The sequence below is a fragment of the Micromesistius poutassou genome (assembly GCF_964030765.1).
Source record: "Micromesistius poutassou genome assembly, chromosome: 12".
NCBI classification, from domain to species: Eukaryota; Metazoa; Chordata; class Actinopteri; order Gadiformes; family Gadidae; genus Micromesistius; species Micromesistius poutassou.
The window spans coordinates 14,305,043-14,326,445 of record NC_140282.1 but is presented as its reverse complement, the minus strand read 5'-3'; positions in this window follow the sequence as shown (position 1 = coordinate 14,326,445).

Here is a 21,403-nt window from a genome sequence, read left to right as displayed (position 1 = left end):
GAAAACAAGAAAAACAACTGGACAGAGTGCAGTACAACAATAGCAATCACTATTTCATTCTTTGAGTGGTGTTCTTTTGGGGTACTTAAGTGTATCGTAGGAGTTTTCAATCCAATATACAAGGGCTACCAGAAAGGTGTCTCAACATCACGTTCAGTGCTCTCGCGAGTGGGTTGTACTGTCTGCTGAAGTAGTATTATGAAGTTAGATTGTGTACTTTATGTTTTGCAAGCCTGGTGTCAGACTAGCATCCAAATGTTTACTCATTCATATTCTCTCAGGGATTCAAGGCTTGCTTGAGCGTAGCTGCCTAAACAAGCGTTGCATAATGTCCGGGTGAGGCCAGCTTGTACTGGAAACATCCACTATACACCACTCCATATGTATTCTGGGAAATATTCCAGGGCCAGTGCTATGTTTAAGACACCATCTGCTGTTTGTCTGTAGCAATGCTCAGGAACATTTAAATAGCGACAAATAAAAAGCAGTGATTTAGGAACTAAACTAAAAAAAACTGCACCATTAAGCATGGAGCAGAGGTCTGAACAAGTGAGTGGACACATTCTGCTATACAAGGCTTATTAACTATGTTGATCCTGGTCCTCGCTCCGGTTTCCCCTCTCCCAACACTTAAAAGTTGCTACCTAATTGCCATCAGCTGTAATGGTGAATATTTATTTCCTGTGCAATGTAGCGCAGCAAAATAATTGACAATGTAAAGTAGCTCATCTGGCGCTGATGATTAAAAAAAAAGAAGCTAAATGAACAAATAATTGAACTGGTGACTGCGAGTGTGAGCATCACACATTAGATTCACATCTCAGACTCAACACCAGCTTTTCCTTAGGCTGGCTATGTGTTAAGTCTCATCTTGCTTTTCTGTGTATTGTGGTTGGATACTAAAGTTATATCAGTCTGTTGAACGGTCTTAGCTCTCCCTCTCGTGACTCACATATTCCTTAACAGTCCTTAACAGAGTACTTCCATCTATCCATCCATCTATATATATATATATATATGCACATTGTATACATATATCTATATCTATATCTATATATATATATATATATACCTGTCTATCTATCTTTATTTATATAAATATAATTATATTTCTAATTATAATATAATTTATATATATATATATGTATATACAGTATATATACAGTATGTATATATACAGTATGTATGTATATATATATATATATATATATATATATATATATATATATATATATATATATATATACACAATATATATATCCACCTATCCAAGATATCCAGATGAGCTAGGCTTGAAATAAAGGGTAGGGTATATCTTCATCTGGCATCACATGCTCTGCTCCCTCGTTCAGTCTGTTCACACTACATTACGGTAATTGCTGAATACATAATACATGTGTTTCCTCAACCGCAAAAGCTCTCTCTGTCACACATTCACATTGCATTCACACAGAAGGCCGTATTTGAATACTTCAGTGTTTTTCATGCAACAGATCAAGTGAATCGTAACAAAATCAGCCTGGCCGCTGCGCTTGGGTTGCAGCGAGATCAGTGTGTGGGGGCAGCGATATCTGTCCTCCCACTGCCCCTAGGAATGCTGGGAGATGTCTGGTTGTGGGGGCGCTCTGACACGTGCGCCTGACACAGTCTGGACGAGCCCTTGACATGTTTTCACCAAATGCCTTGCTGCGACAAAGAGCCGGCGAATGTCACGTCTCAGCCAGGGCCCTCTCACCCCCCGCCCCGAGCCCCACAATCACCTGACTCCCACCGCCGCGGGAGCGGAGGGGGCCACAGAAAACAGAATCAAGGATGATGATACTTAGAGAGAGACATGAGGATGGATGGATGGGATGGAGGGTAGAGGGGTGGAGGGTAGAGGGATAAAGGGCAGAGGGTTGGGGGGTGTAGGACAGAGGGGTGGAGGGCAGAAGGGTGCAGGGTAGTGGGGTTGAGGGGTCTGTTTCATGGTTTGGATCAAGTGATTCTAGCCTAGTGAGACCACCCTGATATTCTCGTTTGCATTTCACACGAAAATCAGCCTGGCCTTGGCTGGGCCACAATTGATTTCCAAATATGGTCGCCTTTTTTTGTTCAAATGACTCAAGTCAATCAGAGCGGCGCTCGTGTTCTATCTGTTCTTGCCGTCTCTTGCTGGAAGTAAATAGTACAATTTATATTCTTATCTGAGAAGAGCCTGTCATGCAGATTTCTATTTATCTTATTTATCTTTGACCAATGGCATTGTTATTAATGCTGACAAAGATGAATATCCCGCGGTGGCCACGGTGACCGGCCGTTGCCAATCATCAGGCGGCAGGGGTCGGGTTCCGCAAGATGGCTGTTGTGCAGCGGCAGAAATGCTCCAACGGCGCTCTCCAGCTGTACCTGGTGGGGGCATTGGTTCACGACCACACCGCCAGGCTCAGGCTAACTCTGAGGTTAGGCAGAGGATGGCCTACATTGCATGTTGCTGGAGATGGGCGTCTGCACCCGGGGGGGGAAGGCGTACCGTCCCAGAGGAAAGGAGTCTAGGCTGCCACTGCACAGCCACCAGCAGGGGCCCCGGCTGCCTGAGAGAGAGGGCCCTAGAGGGTGCACGTACAGGTCCGGAAAGGTTTTCATGTTTACTAATGGTGATCATTGTCAAACCCTAATCCTAACCCCATGCTAATGCTATCCAAAAATACTCATTACTTGTTGTTATTACATCGACTGTTAAATAATGGTTAACCCTTTTTTGTAAAATGTCACAGCAATTGGACCTGATAACTTTGCCACTGCAGTTGATCCGTTTATTTTTCCATTTCACTCAATATCAATTCTACTGCTTAGAATCTTGGTATCATCTTTGATCTGATTATTCATTTTGACCATCATTTTATTAGGCTTGTCCAGTCCGGTTTTCATAAGATAGGAAATATCACAAAAAAAAAATCACACATTCATTTTCTCCTGTCTAGATTATTGTAATTCCCGTGCCTCAGTCATGCCACTCTAAGTCATTTAAAGTTGATTCAAAATGCAGACACCAGGCTTTTAACTAGAACTTGCCGTTGGCCCAGCATTACCCTTGTTCTTGCATCCCTCCATTGGCTTTCTGTAAAATTCAGAATAGACTACACAATCCTGTTGATTATATTTAATATATTGTTTGACCTTGCTCCAGTTACCTTGCTGATCTCCTTGTTATTCATTCCACTTCTCAACCACTCCAATCCACACATCTCAACCACATCCCAACCCTCTCTCAAACCACAAAACTAAAGGTGATCGTGCCTACACAGTTTTTGCCCTGACTCTCCAGAACCATCTTTCCCAATCTATCAGATTTGTTGTAAATAAAGCTTTACTTATTTTACCTCCTTACATTTTTACAATGTTATTCAGTCTATTTTTTAATAAAAACAGTTTTGAGTGCTCCGAAGATTGCTACACTTTCTTAGGGTCTGTCCATTGGATCTTTAATTCAGCAGTCTTCGCCCTCCTTGTTAACCATGAACTGAAACATACTCAACTGAGCTCTCTTTGGTCCTAGCATTTTTTTCACTTTGGAAAAGGCTTTCAACAGAATCGAGGCCAGACCTGAATCAAGAAACAACGTCAACGTGTGGGTTTGGAATCGTCTCACATCACAAGGCTAGAATGAGTCCCAACACACAACACATTCAATTACAAACTTTGCTCATCCTTGCAAAGTAAACCTTATGGTTTTGATAGTTGCTGCACATTATTTATTGTTCCCACTTGACACAAATAACCTGAGGAAGACACATGACTCAGGGGTGGATGGGGGCTGAACAACCAGGGTATCTGAAGTTGAGGAAAATTATAGAAGAAAGTAGGAAGTGAGAGGAGAGTTGGAAAACGAGAAAGGGGGAAGGGTGTTTGGAGTGTTTGTGTTTGCCAGCTCAAGACTTTTAGTGCCAAGTGATCATTGAATCACCAACTCGAGTTTGTTGAGTGTTCCAGTCTTCCAGGGAATCAATCAGTGTCTTGTGTGGATTAGATTATTTTGCGTCCAACTCATGACTTCTAACCTCTGGAGTGACTCCAAACCCTCACCTGACCCAGTGAAATCACCCATTTGGATTAATCTTCATGTTTACTTTTTCAATGAGAATTGCAATTTGGTTGGAAAAGAAGTCGGTCAGTGTGAGCAGACTTTGTTTTTGGACTTTTCTAATGAGCCCTAAGAATGTTCATAATTCTTATGGCTAATGATCATTTTTATTGCAAGGGTCAATAACTTGGACAATTTGAACATTGACATTGCTAGAACTATGCTTTTTCCAGTTTAGTTAAGCTGAATCCTTTAATTGTGTATGGAGATGTTAAATAATAACGATGCTTAATGATAATATTAGTACATACAATATTAGTTCAAAGGAAAATATTTCTGGTTTGGTACGGATGATGAACCCTGACCTTTCCATGCGTGTCGTGTCATCACGGTCATGAGTGCAAGCTGTCGATATGTAATTAAAGTAATAAACTCCCCACTGCTCAGACTCTGTGCATACTTCAATGGCAGTAATTATTAGATGGACAGATAGACAGATACCAGATACCAATATCAATTTCTATGCCGATACAGATACCCATTACTTTATACATTGATCTAAAATCAACCAACCTGTTTAACAGGATGTGATGAAGTCGTACTTTCCACCATTTCCATAAGCAAATATGGAGTTTACCCCACTGGACATGGGTGTGCAGATCTGCCACCTCGTCTGCAACACAGTTAATATGGTTTCATGGTCAGTGCTGTCATAAGGAGCTTGCAGAGAAGCGCTGATACCAAGAGCTTTCTGTCAACTTAAGGGCACACATGGAGCTCTGCCCCCACACTAAAGTCGCTTTTCTGCCCTCCCTTCCTGTCATAATCTGGACGGGGCCATTTTGATATTAGTTGGCTGGAGGCCTGTCAAGATGATGGGCTAAGGACCTCTAAGCAGAACGTTGTGCGTGTGTGCGTGTGTGTGTGTGTGTGTGATGGGGCTGACTCTGAGAAAAAGATGACCCATATTGGCCGTAGAAATGGAAAGAGACAGAATTGGAGTGCTTGCAGTCGGTGGGTGGTGGGGATGCCTTGGCAGGGCTGTGTTCTTCAGCGGTCGGCTGTGGTGCTGTGGTGAACAGATACCACGCTATCACCTTCCTAGGTCCCCCCCCCCCGCCCCCCCCCCTTGACTTGGAGTGGTCCGGCTACCGTCAGCTCAGCTACAGGCGGCTAGTCTACGCAAGGAAAACGGCTATGCTCTCCTCCCGCAAGTGTAGACATTGTTCGGAGTGTCAGGATTAATAAACAATCAAACACAAAGCCAATGGCTACAGGATATTGAAGTACTCATAAATCAATTTGCTTTTCTTTCTCTATCAAATTAAATATATGCTGCAAGCAAGGGAATTAAGATCACAAAATGTTTCAGCTGTCTGTTTCGATAAGTATGCTAATTAGCATGTTCATGGCTCATGCGTCGGTGTCTATTGTTCGAGTCCATCCGGACATGACAAGCGATTTAACGGCTAACTGTTCCGGCACAGAGAGGAAGCATGGGCTGCGGTTGTTTCTATTGTGTTGTGGAACTGTTCTGAATGAGGCACTTCATCCATCTCCTCTGCGTTACGTTGGCCTGTTCTTTTTAAACAGCAGCCAGCAAGGCATTCTGAAACACTGCCCTTGGACCGCGTCCTCTGAGCCTGACGGATTTAGGAGGATTAAGGAGATGTAGGGAGGAGCTGGAGGAGGAGCGAGGTGGTGGGTCGTTTCTATAGTTGCTTATCTTTTGCTAAATAGGATCACAGTTGAATTTGTCAATATTGTTTGGAGTTTGCTTAAGGGGGGGCTGGATATGAGGAGAGGGGACACCAGGAGAAGAGGACATCTAGCTGAGAGTGAAGGACAAAGACACCCAGTCAGTTTTAACCTGAGGAACCATCATTTATAACATGATGTTTCTCTATGCAATACATATTTCTGCAGTTGTTAATATGTCTTGCTTTAGGTCATTGGACACTCAGGGCGTTGGTTCTCTTTTCACTGGGAAGGTCAACTAGTGCGTTGCTACGACTACATCCTGTGGTCATAATAGGAAGGAATACACTTATGACACATAAATCACTCCGCACTGTGTGATTATGGTGAAACATGAGAAACGCATGCAGACGGAACCAGGAGAGAATTGCCTGTCATCCAACAGGTCAGTAATTCAGCCAAAGTCAGTCAGTCATTCAGACAGTCAGCCAGTCTGTTAGTTAGACATCCAGCCAGTTATTCAGTCTCTCAGTTAACCAGTCAATAATTCAGTCCCACAGCCAGTCAGTGTAGTCAGTCAGACAGTTAGTATTTATAGCCATCCAAAAAACCTACCATTCAAACTGTAGGTTATTTCTGTCTTTCAGTTCACCATCCAGCCAGTGAATATTTATCTTCCGTTGTAGTTAGTGAGCACAGGGTTCCACTTATTGCATGGACGTCATCCAACATGCATCATAACTGGCAGCTATCCTATTGCTCCATGTCGTAGTAGTAGCAGTAGTCGTATTAACATTCACTTCATGTGTTGGTGAATAAATAAAAGTTCTGCGCATAAAATTTATTGCAATTACAAAAATGCTTGAATATTTGTTGGTTTGACAAGATTCATACTTGACTAAACACAAACCAAATATAAAAGATGAGATGTCTGCAATAGTTTCTCTTCTCTCGGGGGTTGGGGAGTTAAGGGTTTTTTACTCTTTTTCTATTTTGTAATTTTAATTGTGTTGAAACAAAGAAAAGAACATCCACATCTATAAGATTTGCAACAAAACTAACGTCACATTGATCCATCAAAAATATGCTCAAACGCACATTTGGATTTGGATACCCTTTATTTGTAACATTAAATACAATTATTTCTAACTTGGCACAAAACAGCATGAAAGAAAGTAGTGAATTTAAAACAAACACAAAGAATGGGCCTTTAGGTTTCACCAAGAAAAGCTCTCTGGCTCCATTAATCATTAATATATTATTAAATTGGTTAATCAATGGATTGACATTGGTTAATTGATTGAAGCCATTGCTTCTCTGTACTGATGACATCACGGTTCAGGAGTGCTGCAAGTTAAACAACAGTTTGCTGGCTATTAGTCGTTTAGTGTTCGTCTCGCCGCTGTAAACTCCTCAGCCTCTCAGCCTAGCAATCGCCATGGCAACAAATTGCACCCCACCGTGTCACAAGTGCTTGCACGTCGTCTTGCAGATATGATGAAGGGACACACCATGTTGTGAACGTACACACCAGGCACACACACATACTCCTGTTGTTTCCTTTGTTCTTGCAACTGTCGCCTTTAATATCCTACCAGTGCTCCCCTGCAAAGCCTTTTTTTGTGCTTTGCCATATTGTTTTGGGTGGTGATTTTCATGAAGGTGTTGCTTCCACTTCGGGAGCTCAGTGAAATGTGGGGAAGTAGTCTGGAGGTTGTGTCGCATCACGAGGACTCCCAGTAACCTTAATGCAATCGGGGAGAGAATCGTCCTGCTGGTAATTTAATTCACCACAACCCGACTGCGTGCTGCTCCGGTGGAACCATTAGTCAATCCAAACATCCCGTAGTGTGGCAGTGGCTTGGGGTGCTACCGCCATATTTTCTGCTTGCAGCAGCTCCTCCTGGATAAGCCTGATATCCAATCCATTACAGAGCAGACGGGAGCTTCCTCCAGCCCCACCGCTGGGCTGGTTTGCATATCTTCTCTTTATCAGCCCAGGAGGATGATTTGTGGGCTGTGTGTTTGTTTTAGCCAGCCCTTCACCAGAGCTTAGGGTGCACGTTAGATTGATTTTCCCAAGATTCTCTCAGTCTATTCCTGAATTTGTCACCTTTGTTGCCAATACCATGACATTTACTTTTCCCCAAATAAACACACCGCGTACTGAACGACATTATCTGGTACAAAAACAAAAAGTTACAGATAAAGTATCTGCTTGATGAGTTGCATTTCTTTAGCTGACCTCTGGGAGAATAGCACACAAACATAAAATATAAACTCTGATGTACCTTGGTCTCTGAGGCTCGGTCTAAAAGGATTGGCCCTTTTTTCTTTTTACTATTTAGTTATTCATGCTTTTTGTATACTAGCACTGACCGTGGTAAAATCTCACTGGTGAGACTTCATAATAACATTCATTCAAAAAGTAATTGATAAGCCTTTCGTAACTGATTAACTAATCATTAACAAAATATGAATACACATTTTAGATGATTAATAAGCCTGCTCAGCCTACCAGCCTATCCAGTGAACTGTATCAACTGGTAGACTGATCCATCCATCATAAATCTGGGTGGACAGTCCCAGTTTTGATGTCACCAGAGGGTCAATTTTAAATTGCTTGTAATGGCCAATCCACATCATACCTGGTGGTGAAATAGAGCTCTTCAACCTAACACTTATATATCTTCAAAATATATATGAATGTTTCATTAACTAAAGGCTTATGAATGACTTATGACGTATAAATCGTTACCAATTTAAACATCTCAGTTAAATTGTCTATTTATGAAAATGTATGAAAATTGGAAAATTTGCAGAGCTGCATATTCAACCATGTACAGTCCATGTAAACCATGTACAGCATTGACTCTAAAATATCTAAAACATAAATAAATGTATAGCAGGTTTTTATTTCACAGAGATAATGTCCCGAGGCTAGGCAGCCTGTGGCAGGCAGATTGATTGGCAGGGTAAATTGTGCTTTGAGGGGGTTTATGAGTCACTATTGTGGCGTTTATAAGCGAGGGTGACATTACAGACTGCGTAATCCATTCTTTAGGTGTACGACGCACCACAGCCGGGGTTGACCTTCTCAAACGATGGAGGACAGCTTGAGATTTATGTCAAAGTTGAGGGTTTCTGTTGGGAGGCCTGATGGATGGATAATCCCCAGGTTTAAACTTGGCAAATATCGATCCCACACTCCCCCCGTGACAAGCTTCAAGACCCAAAAATGAGGGAAATGGATTACAGTGTTGAGATGAAAGATTTTTTTGAAATATATATTATATATATATATATATATCAAAGATGATTGAGGAAGTGAAACCCATATCCCAACACCTCCTCACCGTTCATCCCAATAATGTTGTCTAACTGTGGTGCGTATCCATCGTCTGGACTCTACTTGATCGTATTTCAAAATGTCTCTCATCTCTCCGGTCGGGCCGGCAGGGCAGTTCTGAAGTGTCTTTCTAATGTTGTATTCATGTCATGTGTGATATGGAGGATGGCCGAGGCAGAGATACTATTTGACAGTGTCCATGTCAGTCATTTTCAAAAATGTGAGCTGTAGACCACCAGTCTCCTCACCATAGCATACTCTTCAGGCGACTGTTTTGTTTGGTGAGCTTCTGTTGACTTTGTATACAACATACGATATACATATCACTTTAATATCCTTTAACCATCTACTAAGTAAGTTAAAATTATTATTATCATTCAAATGGAATTGCAAGAAATGTGGCCACGATGACTGGTTAGTCATTAGCGTTTTATTTGTATTTTTGTTCAGAGAATTGGTGTGTTTTTGTAATTGAGTAATGTGGATGGTATTGTGGATGCTTAAAAGCAATGCAACACAAAACGTAACAGAATCTGCAGTATTCTATTGTACTGATACCTCAAATGAATTGGATACCACAGAATATAACATGAAGCATTATCGTTAAGCCTTTCATACTTCAGATTGGGTCGTCCTCTGTGAGAGCCGCTTAATGAAGAGAGAGAGACCGATATAGAGACTAAATTACTCTTTAATAGCCATTTAATCCACATAAGTAGAAACTGTGACAATAGATGGTCCCTGGAAGCATTGAGAATGTCTGTCTATTTTTAAGGACCACGCGGGAATGTCTAAACTTGGCTTGGCTTTTGGGTCTGAAGTCTGCAGTTCCCGTCTACAGAGTCTCCATTCCTCTAACACCCCAAACATTACATGCCTGTTAGCAACCAGCCAACTATCTTCCTGACAAAATTAAAAATACCATGGATGTAGAAACTGTTCTTTCAGAGACCCACATTTCAAACCATATTGTGTTTGAATGAGAGGAGAGGGATATGAGCATAACGCTTGTAACAGTCAGCGATAAAAGCCTTCACAATACATTGTTACATCATGACCTTTCAACCCACGCGTTTCCTGCAACCTTTCAACCCTCCCTCTTTCTTCTATTGTTTAATTTAGTTCTTAAAGTTAAACTATATCATTTAAACACAAGAAATCATATGCAATTGATATCATCAAATATCATTTGATTAGTTTAATACATTTTTGAATCAGAAATATTGTTATTCTGTTATTCTAATATACTAGTAAACATAGCCTCTGCTTGCTCATCAGACTAGCTCCGTTAGCTTTCAATCTGCCAATCTATCTTTATAGAAGCATTAGGCTTGTTATGATGCTACGGATTATCAATCTTACAGATCGAGGGTTACAGATAAAGAAAATAAATGATGTAGTAAGAAAACTACATTGTTTGACCATAATTCATCGGAATAGGATATTCCGAATTATATTCATAGTTCTGTTTGTCATATCATGATGTGTCAAAGTATCCCATTAGTTTTGTGGTATTCAGGTGAGATGCAAATTAGATACTGTGTGTGTATGTGTGTGTGTGTGCAATCATGCAAACTAATAACATTTCAAGATGGAGGCGTCGAAGGCAAGGCGCTTGCTATCTCGACTCCATTTGCTTTGTACTGATGGCCATCCTCTCCATCCGATGTGTTTACTCATAGGAGTAAACAAAGACACAACCTCAACAATATATTGCCCTAATCATCTGTACTTTTCAAATAAAATGATTTTTATTTCTTATTAAAAAGTCTATTTAACGTTGAGATGACTCATGGCTCATTTATGATGCTAATTATTATTATACAGACGCCTACCCTCTTCCCATTAACAAGGCTTTTACTTGCCATAACTTGATTGGCTGCCAGTGTGATGGAGTTGAAGATGATTGGTTGTCTTCTAGATGCAATTCAAGATTGAATCGATTCCAAGCGGAATTCTGACTGGATCTCTGACTAGATGGTTTGACTTTGCATTTATTTAGTATTTGTAGTCCTATGGTAGGAAGAATGTTTACTTTATTTGTGTAGGTAAAGAGAGAGCAGTCACTTCTGATAAGATCAGACAGATATATCAACTCTGTTTGCTATAGGATTTATTTTATTCAAGATGATGAAATCCTTCACAAACAAAACTTTTGGATCCAATCCATTCTCTCGTCAAACAAACAAACAAGAAGCCAACAAACAAACAAGCTTCTAAACATGTTCCCTGGCAGCAGGTGGTCTCAGGCGTCTGAAACTCTCAGTACTGTCTTGCTCAGCGGTACTGCACCACTGGTGAGAAGAGTGTTTCATGGGCAGTCATGCAGGCAGCGTGAAGACACTAGCAGAGCTGCATAATTCAGCCGCGTGACTGCGGGCGCGTGCGGGGCAGAACACCCTTTGATCATCACTTCATCAGCGGCGGCACTGCCTCTCATATTTTCACATGGAACCGGCATAAAACGACATGATAAAAACAGCTGAATATAGAAAAGTCTTGGAGGAATCTCAATTAATATTGCTGTTCATCCATAGGAAACAAATAAAAGCGTCCCACACTGATCTATAATGTGAAGGAGTGCATGATATTACTTTCCTCTTTTACAGTGGAAGTTAGGATTCTTTGATCTGCATTGGCAGCATTTATGGTTCTTATAAGTATGTTGCAATTTTTATTTTACAATATTGATGTTGTAATATTTATTTATATAGTTAGAAAATTTAAAATTAGTTCTTCTCACACGTGCAGCCAGGGTTTGGTTCCAGCCCAGATCATCTGGCAAACACACAAATCAACACCATACACACAAACACAACCTAGCAGCTCTTGGCACATCCAGCACAATACACAAACACATTTAACCCAGAGTACAACCAACAAACACAGCAAAACCAACCCCGTGCAAAACTACACACAGACAACACAACACACTAACAGCCCAGCGCCGCTTGGCATCGATCAGTCAAGTCCATTGTTAAGACAAAAAAAGGCTCAAAATATCACAACACTGAAAATAAAATGGCACATTTCTGTAGATATAATGACAGAACACTATAAATAAAATGGACAGCTGGGACATTTAAACCACAGATGTGCTAGAAATGCCATAATGCAAATGAATGGACTTTGCCTGCGATACCAACACAGGGCCATATTCCCAGTTTGAAACAAGATGGCGATCCACAACATGTCACAGCACTAAGAGCGCTTTCCTGTCATTTTGAAATGGTAGTCTATCACCGGAATTGATTTTGAATGTATGAAAAACACATGTTTTATTTGGCATGTTGTTTTTCCCTTTTCTGCAGTGACTTAACTTTATAAGTTACGTATTTAAGTTTGGTAGAGTGGTAAATGTTTTACTTGAATGAGTGAACCACCTTGACTTATATTATTGTGAGTAATGTGGTCAGAGAAGCATACAATATGACACAACCAATAATATTTATATATATATATATATATTGGTTTGAGGCCTTTTCCATTTCAGGTGTAATCTATGATTGTTCAACAATAATGCAGACAATTTATCTAGAAGAATTGTCAGCATTATTGTTGAACAATATTCAAGAATAGTGACTTTTCTAGTTGTAGTTGAGGTTTGGTCATTATTATAGTAAGACAATTGTCACTGTTCTGGGTAAAGGATAGTCAATGGTCTAGTTGAAGACAAAACATTAAGCATGGTACCAAAGTGCTTTTGTGCTGGCTCAGCCAGCAGCGTGACTGGGTTGGAGATGTGGTTCAGCTGTCCCAAAGCTCTACTCTTCTTTAAACCATGCTCCCCACTTGGCCTTGGCCTCATTCTAGATGACTAAACTAAAAACATGAGATCATTTGCTCAGGTCACACGATGCTCTGAAGACCAACCAGGGCAACAACAACTACATATTGATGTCACAGAAAATAAAAGGATGTGCTTAAAGTGTTTGTTTATGATTTAGCAGGCCGAAGCTAACCCAGCAACGATTAGCAGACGCTTCCTTTTTTGCAAGTGGAAAATCTGTTGGCTTTGATATGAACAAATAAGCAAATATAGAAGCTGTCCAAGCAATTCTGTACATCTATTAGCCCATGTTAATATATTTCACACACGCTCAAGGCTCTCAGCAGAAGGCCATCGATGCTGTTGTCTTCTTAATTTGCTTCTCTGAGATGAGTTGTGTTTGTATTCACAGTGGAGGAAAGCCTCGAATATGCAGGCGAGGGTAAATAAATACATAGAAACCTCCAAAAAAAAAGGTTGACAGGCTATTACACTGCCGCATGCTCGCTCAAGAGAACACCAGTAATCCATTATTTACAGCCTGTGTTGAACTTGAAACGAGTTACAGTAAAAGGAAAGTCACCCGTTAGGATATTAAAAGACAATATTGAAAGAGGTAGGACTTGTTCTCAACGCATCATGCTCGGAAAGAACCATCATGAGTTCAGATGCAGACCCACGTGAGCAGCTGTTTGCCTGGACTGTTAGTTTACTTTTTTTTTTATGGACAACAAGAACCTGATTACTGGATTTGTCTCGCCTGAAAGTACTTGAATCTGATGTTTTAAACAAGGTTTAAGTCTGTAAAACTTTATTCTCTTTGCTGACATAATAAAGGGGTAGTAATTTGTGTCCCATTATGTGTATCTGGAACGTGTGTGATTAATATCTTAATATGTATGATTTGTGATATGATATATATGATTACACATCTAAGACAATCTCTATTACAGAATCAGAGTCTTGTAAAAAGATGAAAAAACAAACTTATAGCAGGTGTTTTACTACTATACTACTACTACTACTATATTACTATTACTACTCCTACTATTACTACTACTATACTACTATTATAACTAATATTACTATACTACTACTAAACCACTACTATTACTACTGCTACTACTACTATACTATTACTACTACTAAACTATTATTACTACTACTATACTACCATACTATACTACTATTAACTACTATTACTGCTACTGCCAAACTACTATAACTACTACTACTATACAACTACTATTACTACTACTACTGTACTAAACCACTATTACTACTAATACTGTACTATTGCTACTATTGTTGCAAGGACTGCTAAACTGCTACAACCAGTGACGGACTGGACGGTCTGGCATTTGGGCAGATGCCAGAAGGGCCGCTGCCTCTCGTGGGCCATTTGGGCCGGCCAATCACGGAGCGGCATGCTTGTCGGGATCGCGCGGCCCTTTCGTCGTGACGGCGGCCCCACATTATCTATTGACTTTTGAGTGACGGCTTTCTTTCTATCTTTCAATATAGCTATGTACTTATCTATCTATATATCTTTATATATATCAATAGATAGATATATTTATGTGTTTAGCTCATAATTAAGATTTTATCCCATTTGAGTAGGTTGAATTATTCACTTGATTGATTTCTGTAGTTTTGTTTACGTCATAAATGTAAGGATCAAAGTCCTTACAGAGAATACTAAAAATGTTTCCTCTTCCACAAAAACGGATTTCACCTGGCACTGGACATGCATGATGTTGTTATTTACTCACAGCAGTTCATGACCTGGGAGTGCACTTTGATGATGTATGGAAACTTGAGTTCAGGAGTTCAGGGCTGGTTTGGAGAGAGTAAGTACGAATCGATGGGACTGAAAGTGGAGTAGAGTGTATATACTGGCCATGGTTCGGAGGTCAGTGTGACGGTGGAAAGACAGGTGAATACCAACGAGGTTGTTGCATTGTGATTTTTATATTAAATGGACTCATGCTGTGATGGTGACCCACCCGTGGTCAAACAGATTGGCTGTACATACGGCTGCTCCTGCTCAGTCCAGTGCATCGCTGGGACGTAATGTGTTGTATGGCTGTAGTGCCCAAGACACTGCATCTTCACTGATTATTCAGGCCGAACCCGGCTTGGCCCCTAAATGGTGTTGTAATACATTAGTAATGTGCTGCGGCTTGTTATACAACCAGAGAAGTTGTCCGCTAAACAAAAGCTTTTAATGAGGATGGAGTTGGCAGGGGAGGAGGAGAAGGTAGACTGTGACCTTAGTAGGTTCTGAGCTGTGTGTCTGTCTACCAGGTTAGGGTAGGGTTAATGAAAGATACCACTCAAATAATGTGCTAAATTTTACTTTTGGTAACCCTGTTAGAGAGTATACACGAGCAGTGTTTAAACTTCTGTCTTCTGGTTAACTTTCACATTCACTCCACATTGCCTGAGGTCAAAGAACTTTGAAAAAACAAGCAAATTATAGCCGCTATTATCTGCTATTAGCCCGCTATTCTCCCGACGGGCCGTATATGTGAACGACATATCCTGACATTGGTATCCTGAAAACATCCTGAAGAAATACTACCCCTGAGGTAGTATTTTAGCCGGCGGAAATGTTAATTACCTTATATGTGAATGAGCAGTAGAATATCGGCCTTTCACACCATTTGAGTGGGCGTGTTGATTACGCTTCGGCCTACATTTGCATGTCATTGAGTGGCCCCCTAAACGATAATCAGCCTGTTGCCTTTTGTTCGCTGAATGATTAAACAATATTTAAATGTGGCACTGCTTTTCAGAGTCATTCATGGTGAACGCTAAATGATAGGTCTTATCGTAAACCTAAAAGTACACATCATACAATAAATGACAATAGGCCTACATGAGTTCACAGCCGCGTACATAGAATTTTTTATTATTATTATTATGTTACACCTTTCCTGCTGATGACTCCCAGACCGTAGTCGAGGAGCACAGGGAGACGTTCGCTCCAGGGCCGATGTTCTCTCGGGGGTAACACCCTTCACTTTGACCGGCAGTGGGTCTGCTTATAGGTCGGAATATGGTCGGAATGAAGCGGCCACCGATTCTTGACAGGCTGGGCACTTTATTCTTAGTTTCACTAACTTTACAGTACACGTTTGCCCAGACACAACCGGACTCGTTCATTACTTCACTAAACTGACACACGCTACTGCTCGCTCTCCTCGCTCGTCCACTCACTCGCTGAGTCACACACACTGTCATTCTCGAGCACACACATACTCTACTCTCGTAACAATTATTATTTACAACAGTTAGCTGAACATTATAGGGTCCCGGCCTTCCACCCCCTGTTTTCTCAGTTAAACACAGAAATCAACTACATTTGTTCCAGTGTTTGTTATATGGAGGAAGAGCTGTTTGACTTGTAACAGGAAGGTTGCTAGTTCGATCCCCTGCTCCTCCTAGCGTCGATGTGTCCCTGAGCAAGACACTTAACCATAACTGCTCCTGACGAGCTGGCTGTCGCCTTGCATGGTTGACTTCACCGTCGGTGTGTATTAATCGTTGTAAGTCGCCTTGGATAAAAGCGTCTGTGGTAACGCAGTCGTTCGCGACGCCTTTCTTGCTCGTCGTTTCTTCTATTTGTCTCTCACTCATGCTCCAATCTTTCATAGATCGATGCAGATGTTGTGGATGCAACAGAATATATGATGCATCGCTGCGCACTGTCTGCGGTGAAACGAAAACAAACCAGAGTGACAGGATCCTTCCTTATACCGCCTCTTGCGAACCTCGACCCTACGTCATATCCCGCCCCTTGCAAGCTCACCCCCCTAATCCCCCTGTTGATTCTACTGATGTCTGAGCGACACCGATGTCCACATATCGGGCATCAAGTGTGAATAAGTGTGAATGACCCTCACGGTCGAACCTCCTGATATACAAATCTGGAGAAAAGACGAAGGACGCGTGAAAACGGCTTATGTTCGTTGAGCAGTTTTTATACTGTCTTACCTATTCTATTCTATCTATTGTCACTTTGGTAAAAAAAAAAAAAGCTAAATAAATAAATAGTCAAAGAACAAATTCTTTCCCCCAAATCCTTTTGGTTTGTTATTGTGTTGGCATGAATTAAAATGTTGTTTAAAACTAGAAGAAATTAAATAAAAATGACATACAACAGAAAAAGGCAGGAAACAGGGATAAAGTCAGGGTCTCGCTGTGACTCAAAGAGGATATGACATCATTCATCAATGGAGAATAGTGAAGGAAAAAACCAAGGTCTCAAATAGATGGGTTTCTTTGTCTATGTCTCTGGGCAAACTCGTGCCACTACACTTGTGCCCTGGAGAGGCATGTCGGTGAAAAGCAGAGGCGTGTTCCGGCACAAATGATACTTTTTACTTTGCTATTTTAGTGATCCAAAAAGCAATTGTGCGACTGACCGGCAAATAGCTGGTCTAAATGCACTAGCGGATAGCGCAGTTGTTGTTGCTATTTTGACGTGCCATGGCAGGTTGGAACTGCAACATAAGCTTACACACACTTAGGCTATACACAACACAAACATGCAAACGATTAGCCTCATTGAAATATTACGATGTCAAAGATTGTTCATATGTGTGAAACTGCATAGAAATAGCATGTGGATTGTGGAAAAATGTTCTTCCATAGGGGCTGCATGAATGAACACTGTAGTAGGCTAATGTCATAAAATAGTAATAATAATAATAATAATCATAATTATAATAACGATAATAAACTCGAGCAAAGTATATCCCAGCCTTCCAAAACAAAATCTTGTTTTAGGGTAAATGATAATGTTGGTTAAATTATTTGGAAAAGAACAGCTGATACAGCGGTAATAATAATAATTTTAAATCAATGCATCTGCAAACACCGTATAGCAAATGCATATTTTCTTGACACAGACATTGTGTAAAAGAGTATTTGATTGTGAGAAAACATAGTTTTACCGCGAGTTTAAAAGAATGAATGAATGCGGGTGATGTTTAGTGCGCAGTTGACATTATGTGTGCACCCATCTGTTTAAACACACGCAAACTAAACACGTAACGCATAATACAGTCCATGGCAATGTATAGTAACAGGGGTACACATGCATATTATGAACACAAGATAAAGATAATGTATACAATACTGGTAACATACAATGTTTGTTAACGTATTGCCGCATATCATTAAATCGACCCACAGTTGCGGCCACAGGATCGCATATCATATGTGTTCATTTCTCTTTGAAATGTACATGACGACTTAGTGTTCCTGAAGTTGTAGAAGAAAACTCTGTGAATTAGGCCTAATATTTGGCCATAAACTGAGCCATTTGAAGTTTGAAATTCATGTGGTCAAGCATCTGTCTCAGCGGAGACTGCAAACACGCTGTCAAAATATCAACTCGTCAAGTTCAAATGCGCTGGCTCTTTAAGGAGATGGAAGATGGCACTATCATTGGTTTATTGCATGTTACGCCCAAAACACATATGCGGGTAATTAAGCTACTTCAGACCAACCCATTTTAGATTTGCGTTGGGCACAAGAGTCATTTATCCGCTGGTATAATAGTAACAGCGCCAGAGATCTGCCCACAAAGCCACTTACGTTTCACAGTTCATACTTGTGTTTCAGACTGTTAAAATAGGGCCCTCTATGTGTGTATGTGTTTGTTTGTGTGTGTCTCTACCAGTGTGTCTTGGGTTATCTTTTTGCATGCTTGTATGAGTTGTCATAACATTACTTTTAACTGGTTATCTAGCTGGTTTACATCAGAAAGTAGTTAGCTGGCTTACATCAGCAGGTTAGTTATTGTACATCAGAAGGTATTTAACTGGTTTACATTAGCAGATTAATCGGTTTAAATCAGAAGGTTAGCTGGTTTACATCACAAGGTATTTAGCTGGTTTACATCACAAGTTTCTTTTGCTGGTTTACATCATAAGGTGTTTAGCTGGTGTACATCACAAGGTGTTTAGCTGGTTTACATCATGTGTTCAGCTGGTTTACATAACAAGGTATTTAGCTGGTTTACATCACAAGTTTTTTTTGCTGGTTTACATCATAAGGTGTTTAGCTGGTTTACATCACAAGGTATTTAGCTGGTTTACATCATGTGTTCAGCTGGTTTACATAACAAGGTATTTAGCTGGCTTACATCACAAGGTGTTTTAGCTAGTTTACATCACAAGGTGTTTAGTTTGGCTGGTTATAGAAGCCAGATGACAGTAATGGAAGGGGACTCATATTGTCTTACCAGAGAGCCACAACATATCGATCCGTCACCTGAAGCCAGTGCTGCATGGAAACCACAAGCCATTCAAATGGCATCGATGTGTCAGGTTAGATCTTCAACCTTGGCTTACCTGCAATTTCTACTCTTTCCGTCTCTCTCTCTCCACACAACTTGGCAAACGGCTACACTACAAATAATACAGCTACACCAAACACACTTACACACTAGGGTGACCAGACGTCCCGGTTTTACCAGGACAGTCCAGATTTTACTGGGACAGTCCTGATTTTGAGTTGCATGTCCCGAGCCTGTCAGGATGCTAAAATGTCCTTGTTTTCACCACCCACTATGAAATGTCCCCTTTTGTCCACGATTACATAGCCAACGTGGTCTTATTATAGCCCGATCATTAACTAAAAAACACATAGAAAGATTAAAGCATCCAGCATATGATTTCAACAATGTGTGAGGGCATACACAACAGGGATGATTGCACAGTGGAATGCTGCACTCGTCCACCCAGCGGATGAGCGCTGGGCGGAGATTTTTGCGCATTTCAGAAGCAGGGAGATTCCGTACAAAAATATGTCTAATTTGTCAGTTTGCCATGTGTATGCCTGGCACAAATGCTCCCGTTGAGCTGATCTTTCCATCTTGAACAATACTTGGACTGACGAGATAACCGCATGACCGTCCCACCTTACAGGCGTTGCTTGTTACGCAGACCAATTTTGATGACCTGTCCACAATTCCACAGCAGCAGGCTGTCAGCAACTATGCTTTGTTTAAAAACTTTCTGAAGCTTCAGGCTAATTCATAAAAATATAGAAATATAGTCCCACACGAAACTCATTCAATGTCTTTTCATATTTTCTCATAAATGTGTAAATAGGCCTACCAAAAACATAATACATGATGATTTTTTCCCCATTTGTTGTGAACAGTACACTGTAAAAAATAAAAAGTGAATTCAACTTGAAATTTCAAGGCAACTGTCTGCACAGGATTTCTGGGTTTTCATGTTTTCAACTCAAACTTCTACGTTTTGAAGAAAATATCACAGTTGTGCCCACTTAATTCTTATAGTTGTACCAGCTAATTTCAAAGTTGAGACAACTAAGTTTTTTTGGTCCAAATAACTTGTCTTTCATAACAATGAAAGTTTCAGAAATCTAGTTGTACACACTAAGAAGTCAATATTATATTGAATCATTCATGTGTAAAAACATCCATTATGAGTTTTTCTTACAAAGGAAATCCTATTAACAATTACACAAATGGACAATAAATCAGCTTTTTCATTTAAAACTATTTTGCATGTTTATTTTCTGCTTTCAAACTTAGGATGCCATAGGATTCATAGGATCCCATATGTGACATGCCGGCTATGCATGCAACATAAACTGGGGAGACCACGCTGTTTCAACACCAATAAAGAATTTATTTTGAAATAAATATAATAAGAAGTGTGGTGCAAGTCAGTATAAATGAAAGTAACCAAAAAGGTCATGCGAAGATCGGTCCATGTGTTAGGAACAAAGCAAATCAAATGCCTGGAGGAGGAAGAAGCCAGGTCTGTTGTCGGGGCAGGCTCTATATACCGCGGTCCCGGTCCAACCCACACCTTCCGACAATCTCCTAATTAGTAGGGAGCGCAACACAGGCATACAAACAGCAGGGGCGGGGTCAAAGACCCACCTGGGTCATCACATCCCCCCCTTAAAACAGAAGCCCACCTAGATGGAATTCCGTATACCAAAGAAACAATCAAATCAATCCAAAACAAGTAGAAACAACCAAAAACAACAAAAACTCTACCACCACCAGCTATCTCCAACCAACACTCATACACACTACCACTCGCCTCCTGTCCCACAGCAAAACCGGGCCCAAGCACTTTAAGAGGGACAGGGGAGGAGTGAAATAATAATAATGCATGAAATCAACCACCATTCCACCACCTCCGGGCGCTAACGCATGGGAAGTTGGAACCATAGAATTCAATTTGTATTTGTTTATTTTGCCAACTCAGTTTATGGAGTGAGATCAACTTTTAACCAGAAACGTTTGGAAGTTAGTTGAAACAGCTCAAATAAACAGTTTACAGTTCAACTTGTAGTTTTATGTTCAATCAATGTAAAAATCATTTTAAGACAATTAAGCAATTTCAAGTTATCGTTTTTACAGTGTAGTCCTATAGGACAGTGATCATGATTTGGCTCAATATCAGAATAACACCCATAGGACAAATAGCAATGGTTGGTGGAATAACATAAAGTAGGTCTGTAT